Source organism: Chelonoidis abingdonii, chromosome 4, assembly GCF_003597395.2.
Source record: "Chelonoidis abingdonii isolate Lonesome George chromosome 4, CheloAbing_2.0, whole genome shotgun sequence".
NCBI classification, from domain to species: Eukaryota; Metazoa; Chordata; order Testudines; family Testudinidae; genus Chelonoidis; species Chelonoidis abingdonii.
In genome coordinates this window covers 44,192,833-44,200,419 of record NC_133772.1, presented here as the reverse complement: position 1 = coordinate 44,200,419, position 7,587 = coordinate 44,192,833, and the positions used below count along the sequence as shown (strand labels likewise).

The window sequence follows — 7,587 nt, the reverse complement described above, 5'->3', positions numbered from 1 at the left end:
CCTGAGCTAGAGTTACTATGGTACGGTGTGCAGTTGCTTGTGAGAATACGTTTCAGGTTGGCAGGTTGTCTGTGGGCAAGGATAGGCCTGTTAACGTCTGTTAGTCTATAAGGTGCCACAGGATTCTCTGCTGCTTTTACAGATCCAGACTAACACGGCTACCCCTCTGATACTTGTAAACTCTAAATGATTTCCATAAAGCCAAAACTGCATTGTTCCTTGTGTGTTACTTATGCCTTGTCTACACTGCCACTTTACAGTGCTGAAACTTTCTCGCTCAGGGGTGTGAAAAAACACCCCCCTGAGCACTTCAAGTTTCAGGGCTGTAAAGTGGCAGCATAGCCACTCCCCTCCCTGGAGTGGTTTTTTTATAGCACGGGGAGAGCTCTCTCCCAGCCCTGGTGCTGTGACTACACATGTCGCGGCATCGCTTTAACATTGCTAGTGAAGACATACCCTTACTTTTACTTTTAGCACTTTATGCTTGCAAAACACTATACGAACATGAGCCAATTAATTTTCACAATGGGAAAGAATCATACCTGTATTTACAGATTGAGAAACAGAGAGCTTGAAGCCTAAATTTTCAAGTGACTATTGATTTTGGGTGCCCAACCTGAAACACCTTAAAGAAGACTCCTTTTCAGAGATTGGGAGCTCAGCACTTTCTGAAAATTGGACACACATAGGATGTTTTAAGTTGCTTTAGATGCCTTTAATTTCAATGTTCAATCTTTAGACTCTTACAGCCTGATTGTCAGAGGAACTGATCACTGACAGCTCCTAATGAAATCAATGGAAGGCACAGGTATTCAGCACCTCTAAAAAGCATTTGCAAACTGTTCAATACTTGACACTTAGAGTGTCATATTCAGGCCTTCTGGACTGATTTCCAACATGACTCTCCCTCACTTAAATTAAAGCTGTGGGTCATCAGCACTTCTGACTTGCACACCCTTGGTGAGCTCACCATGCTCACACAGGAAGTCTGCAACAGAGCTTGCCTTAACCATTATCCTTCCTGTCTATCTTTATGATCATACACATTCAGGTGGTGCAGCAAAAGGCAGGTGTCTGTTTGTATAAGGTTATCTTAACACTTGGCTTGACAGCAATGGATCACTGAAATGCATTAAAATTGCACTAAAAACAAGTAATGTCCAAATGTTAAATATCAAATTTTAAATAGTAGATCCTGAAGACTCTTAGGGCTAGTCTACACTACCGCACAGGGTCAATCTAAGAGACGCAACTTCAGCTACGTGAATAGTATAGCTGAAATCAACGTACTTAGCTCTACTTACCGTGGTGTCTTTACTGCGGTAAGTCGACAGCTGATGCTCTCCCACCAACTCTGCTTGCGCTTCTCATTCTGGTGAAGTACCAGAATTGACCGGAGAGCATTCAGCAGCAGTCGATTTATTGCATCTATACTAGACATGATAAATTGATCAACATTAGATCCATCGCTGCCTACAGATCCAGCCGGTAGATTAGACAAGCCCTAAATCACATAATTATAATCCCATAGAAGTCTGTGTTCCCACTGGGGGCACTGCATAGGTGGTACTCACTATAGAGCAGGAGTAAGAGTTTATAGCATCAACCCCAGAAGCTGTGATAACTAAATGCTATTGCTTCACTATACTGTATTTTTCCTAACACAGTATCAAAAGAGGCTTCAGACTCATGCAGGCCTATACAAGAGGAGTGCTGTGTGCAAGCCCCTTGCTGCATACGGTTAACTCAGGAAGTGCAAGTGGGGAGCTACGCACACCTACCACACGTAAGCGAGGGGGCTAGGCAAGCACTTGCTCAGAAGGAAGTCAGACATTGTAGCCCCTCAGGCTGATGGACTCCAGCCACTGAAGACACCGAGTCAGGCCACAAACACTGACGGCAATAAAATAACACATGTGGGGCCTTATTTCACCTAGGTTTTCCTGAACCCTTCTCCTTGCAATCACTGGGGACAGAAACGTACTCGGGGTGAGTCACAGGCAAGGACGGACAGAGAAACACCCACAACAGAGCTGCAATTGACAACCACTTCCACGCCCCCACCATTTCCTCGCGTCTGTCCCTTTAAATTCCCAGCCGCATGCTCTCAACTCCCCCTGAGCCAGGGCTCCTGTCCCTTATGCACAGAGGCGCGCGCAGCCGCGAGCGCCCCCCTCCTTCTCTTTCTCCCGCCCACACCAAGCTGCCCTCGCGCCTTGATTGGCTAAGCACTCCAGCGCCGGATAGTCAACATGGCCCGCGTGCAGAGCCGTGGCTCCTTGCGGGCCAATCGAGGTGGGTTTTACTCTGCAGGCTGCCTGAGCGTCGCCCAATGGGAAGCGGCCTTCTTGACGGCGGCGTATCCCGACTGAGTCTGCCTGAGAGGCGCTTGAGCGTCGCTGGTGGGGCCGTGAGGAGACGCGAGGCCCGGGCAGGTGAGGCCAGTGGGGCTACGCTGAGCTCCTTGTCCTTTCCCGGTAGTAGCTAGGTGGGAGGCTGAGGGGAGCGTTAGGCGCGGGAGGCCCCTTGCCTGGGGGCGAGGCCCGCCCTCTCTGTTTGTGGTTGGGGCGGAGGCGGCCTCCCAAGCCTGGGGTGGGGCTCCGGGAGTGGCGTGGGAGGCCCGAGGCTCCCCCCTGGAGTCGGACGGGCCTAGCTCCGAGCGGGCAACCTTGCGCGGAGCTTCTGTCGCTGGTCCGGGAAAGTTTGGCTGCGCGAGGCGGCGGTGGCGGGCGCCTCAGTGATTGTAGGCCTGGCGTGAGGATTCCCAGCTCCTCGTGCCTCCGTTCTGCTCCCCCGCGGGGAGGCCGGGACCTGGGAGCGCTCCTTCCCCATCGCTCTGTTCACCTCGCTGCCACCTCGTCTCTTTTCCGGGTGCCCTGGGCAGGGACTTAACATCTTCTACTCCCCTGCCCCGTTTGCACGCTGCTGCCTCTCCCCAGGCATGCTGAGTGCGTAAGAGTCTTATTACCCTGCTCAGTTGGTAGCTGCATTTCATATCTTCAAGCGGTCTGAGCCTGGCACGTTGAGATATTCACAGCAGGGCAGAGCAAAAGGTATAAAGATACTAGAGGAAGGAGAAAACAGTTAAATTATCCAGATCACCTTGACTTATTGCCTGCTTTGTGGCAAGAGTACTCCTTTAAAAGGAGTTTAAATGTGGGCAAAGAAGAGGTTATGTGAACCAGCTTAAGGAATTTTTGTCCATTCCCTATTTTTATTCTTCTTAAGTTTCCACAGCAGAAATATAAAGTTGATAGTTGGTTGCTGCCTACAAAGTTATGTATAAAAGGTCTGATACAGACATAATAACTTTTTTCTGTGGTTTGGCTTACCCATGAATTGGGGCCCTACCAAATTCACAGTCCATGCTGGGTCATAGGTTTTTAAAAATAGTAAATTTCATGATTATAGTTATTTAAATTTGAAATTTCATGGTATTGTAATTGCAGGGGTCCAGACGCAAAAAAGAGTTGTGGTGGTGGGATGGCAAGGTTATTGTAGGAGGGGTTGTGTTACTGCTTCTCTTACTTCTGCACTGTGCAGACAGTGGCACTGCGTTCAGAGCTGGGCAGCTGGAGTGTGAGAGCCCAGCTCTGAAGGAAGAGCCAGCAGCAGCACAGGAGTAAGGATGGCATGGGTATGGCATTGCTATCTTTACTTCTGCACTGCTACCTGCAGAGCTGGGCCCTCAGTCAGCAGCTGCTCAGCTCTGAAGGCAGCAGCACAGAAGTAAGGGTGACACGGGTATGGCATTGCTATCTACTTCTCCACTGCTTCTGATTGGGTGCTGACAGCCCACAGTTGCCACTCTCCAGCTGCTCAGCCCTGAAGGCAGCACAGAAGTATGGGTGGTAATACCACAATCCCCCTTAAAATAACCTTGTGACCTCCTTCTCCCTCCCCCTGGCAACTCCTTTTTGGATCAGGACCCTCCCTCACTTTGAGACACATTGGTCTCCCTCATGAGATTGGCATAGTGTAGGGTAAAAGTGCACACAAGACCACATTTCATGGTCTGTGATGTGTTTTGTTTTTAGGGTAGGCTGGGGGAGGCGGTGGTAGCCCGTGGGGCTCCCCAAAGCACGGGTCCCAGAATGGTTGCTAGGGATGGCTCAGATGCCTAAGGGCCAACCAAGACTCAGGGCTTATTGAGCTAGGTCAGGGGCGGGTAAATTTTTTGGCCCAAGGGCCACATCGGGTTTCTGAAATTGTATGAAGGGCTGGTTAGGAGAGGCTGTGTGTTCCCCCCCCCCCCCCCCCACAGCCAAGTGTGGCCCAGCCCCTGCCCTCTATCTGACCCCCCACACACACACTTCTCACCCTCTGACTCTTGCCCCATCCAACCCATCCCCCCAGGACCCCCGTGCCATCCACATCCCTCTGTTCCCTAGCCCCTGACTGCCCTGGACCACCTGTCCCTGACTGTCCCCTGCTGCCCCATCCAACCTCTCCTCTCATTCCTGACTTTCCCCATGTACGCTTTGCCTTTTTGGCTGCTTTTGCCCCTACTGGCTGGAGTCTCTGGGGCTGACTCTTATACAGCCCACATGGTGAGGTGGGAGAGAAAAGACCCCACCTGGGTCCCAGTGCACCCAGAGTGAGAGGGTTCTCTCCTGCACAATTCTGGATCCAGTGGCTAACTAAGCGGAGGGGTGGCCTGGTCCTGACGTGGCCTCATTTTACCACTTTCTTCCCAGAGCAGCTGGCTCAGTTTCTTCCGCTGTGTATTGGTTTACATGCAACTGTAAGGACTAGAAATCATTTTTTAAACAAAATGAAAGCTTTCTTTTTCAAAATGCATTCCCTCTTGTGGGATGGTGCCTCCTGAGATTCAGCTGCAGGACCTTTTTCAAAGCTGTGCCTGTTAAGGGTAAACAAGCCCTCCCTTCTGGGGCTGAACCTTTGTTTTTGTGCCCTACATGGGATGAGACCCTCCCCTACCCCCCAATTATTTCCATTCCTATGCTGCTTCAACTAACCTATGTCGTGTCTGGTTTGCACCAGGCAGACTTTAATTACACCATGTTTCCCAGGACTAGTGAGGTGGGTGGGTTTTTTTTATTTTGTTCTTTGTTTTAATATTCTGTCACTAATGGCATAATTTGAAGATAATGGTTTGCTCGAGGTAACTGAGACTATAACTTGTCCTGCAAAGCCTATTAGTGGTGATGCCCAAGAAATAACTCTTGAGTCTAAGCTCCAATATTTGAGTGCCAACAGTTACAAAACTGTAAACAGAACTTACTTATCATGGAAATAATTATGGCAGTAAACATGGAGGCTCCATGATATCACTTACTTTCTCATTGAAATGCACTCTGATTGGTTGTCTGACTTGCATTTGAAAACACCTGGCTCTATCATACTTAACTCTTCCAGAATTCACAGGCAATTCTGTGATCTCTGTAGGAAGAGCTTGTTCTAAAAGTTGTACTGTTTTTTGTTTCCTGTCCTCCTCTCACGTTTTCTCTAACTGGAAGAGCTCTGTTTGAAAGTCCCCCTTCAATAAGTGTTGAAACACTGGGAAAGTTCCAGAAGACTAGAATAAAGCTAATGTTCCAGATTTTAAATAGGGTAAACAGGATGACCTGGGTAATTACAGGTAGGGCAACGAGTCTGTCATGTAGGTCACAGATTCTATGACTTTCCGTGACCTCCATGACTTCTGCAGCAGCCAGTGTTGGCTCAAAGCACAGCAGTTTGGGTGTATGGGATGAGGCAGGGAGTTGGGGCGGGGGTGTGTGTGTGCAGTTCCTGGCCAATGGGAGCTGCATAGCCAGTGCTTTTGGCGGGACCAGTGTATGGAGCCCCATGCTCTGTCTACCACCTCGGAGCTGCAGCCAGGACACCTGGAGCCAGGGAGGGAGCCCCTGCCAGCCCTGGCAACTGCCTTCAGCACCAGCGGGGTTCCCAGGCCATGGCCTGTCCCCCCGCACATCCTCCAGCACCAGCAGGGTCGTGGGCCAGTGCCCCTGGACCCCACACACACTCTCCTGCCCCTCTCAGAGCACCTGCAGCCCCCCGCCCAAGTTTTAGTTAGGGGGTATATAGGAAAAGTCATGGACAGGTCATGGGCCATGAATTTTTGTTTACTGCCCATGACTTGTCCATGACTTTTACTAAAAATACCCATGACTAAAATGTAGCCTTAATTATAGGCCAGTCAGTCTGACATTGATCCCTGGGAACATAATGGAGCACCTGATATAAAACTCAGTTAATGGAGAATTTGAGGAGGATAATGTAATTAATGCAAATCAATATGGTTTTATGGAAGATAGTCTATCAAACTAACTTGATACCTTTTTTCTAATTAAATTACAAGCTTGGTTGATAAAGATAATAGTGTTGATGTAATACTTATACTTAGGACCACATGACACTGATTTTAAAAACTAGAATGATATAAAATTAACATGCACACATTAAATGAATTCGAAGATGGCTAACTAGTAGGTCTCAAAATTTAATATATAAATGGGAAATATCATCAGACGGGTATGTTTCTATTGGATCTTGCAGGAATCAGTGCTTGGCCCTACTGTACTATTTAACTCTTTTATTAATGACCTGGAAGAAAACATAAAATCACTGAAGTGTGCAGATAACACACATACTGGGGGAGTGGTAAATAATGAAGAGGAAAGGTCACTGATACAGAGTCACCTGGATCGTTTGCTTGAGCACAGCTTCTCAATGTCTGTTTAATATGGCTAAATGTCATTGTATAAATCTAGGAACAAAGAGTATAGGCTATACTGACAGGATGGGATGCTCTGTCTTGGGAAGCAGTGACCCTGAAAAAAGATTTGGGGGGGATTGGTAGATAATTAGCTTAACATGACCTCCTGCAATGCTTGGAGGTATAGACATGGGAATTTTGAATAGGAATAAAGAGGTTATTTTTTGTCTGTTTGGCACTGGTACAACTGCTGCTGGAATAGTGTGTCCAGCTCTGGTGCTTGAAATTCAAGAAGGACATTGATAAACTGGAGAGAGTTCAGAGAGGAGCCATAAGAATGGATCAAGGATTAGAGAAAACACCTTTTAGTGACTGAGCTATTGAGTCTGTCTTTTTAGCTTAACAACGAGAAGGTTAAGGGGTGACTTGATTGTAGTCTGTGAGTATCTACACAGAAAATAAGTATTTAATGATGGACTCTTCAGTCTAGCATAGCGGTTCTCAAACTGTGGGTTGGGACCCCATAATGGGTCACAACCCTCTTTTAATTGGGTTGGCAGGGCTGGCATTAGACTTGCTGGGGCCTGAGACCAAAGCCCAAGGGCTTCAGCAGTGGGCGGCGTTCAGATCACAGGCCCCCCCACCTGGGGCTGAAGCCCTTGGGCTTTGGAAACCTCCCTCCCCTGCCCTGGATGGTGGGGCTCAGGTGAGCTCAGGCTTCGGTCCCCATTCCTGGCATCATATAGTAATTTTTGTTCTCAGAAGAGGGTCGCAGTGCAATTAAGGCCAGGTCTACACTGCGACTTTAAATCGGTTTAATGGCCGATATACCGATTTAACGCTGTATCCGTTCACACGACGTCGTCATTAATATCGAGTTAAACGGCTCCTTAAATCGATTTCGG

General features: G+C 48.3%; 1 protein-coding gene across 3 annotated transcripts in view; it reads left to right on the top strand.

Moving 5' to 3' along the window:
• The first annotated feature begins 2,336 nt into the window (after window positions 1-2,336).
• The window catches only part of NAP1L4 (nucleosome assembly protein 1 like 4), a 65,817-nt gene continuing 60,566 nt past the window's right edge, over window positions 2,337-7,587 (top strand). Inside the window, exon 1 of one of the 3 annotated variants that reach the window (XM_032770305.2) lies at window positions 2,337-2,435. The gene's annotated coding sequence lies outside the window, so the exon portion shown is untranslated. Of the gene's footprint in view, window positions 2,478-7,587 lie in introns of all 3 variants that reach the window. The other 2 variants (XM_032770313.2, XM_032770329.2) reach the window with 2 other exon arrangements.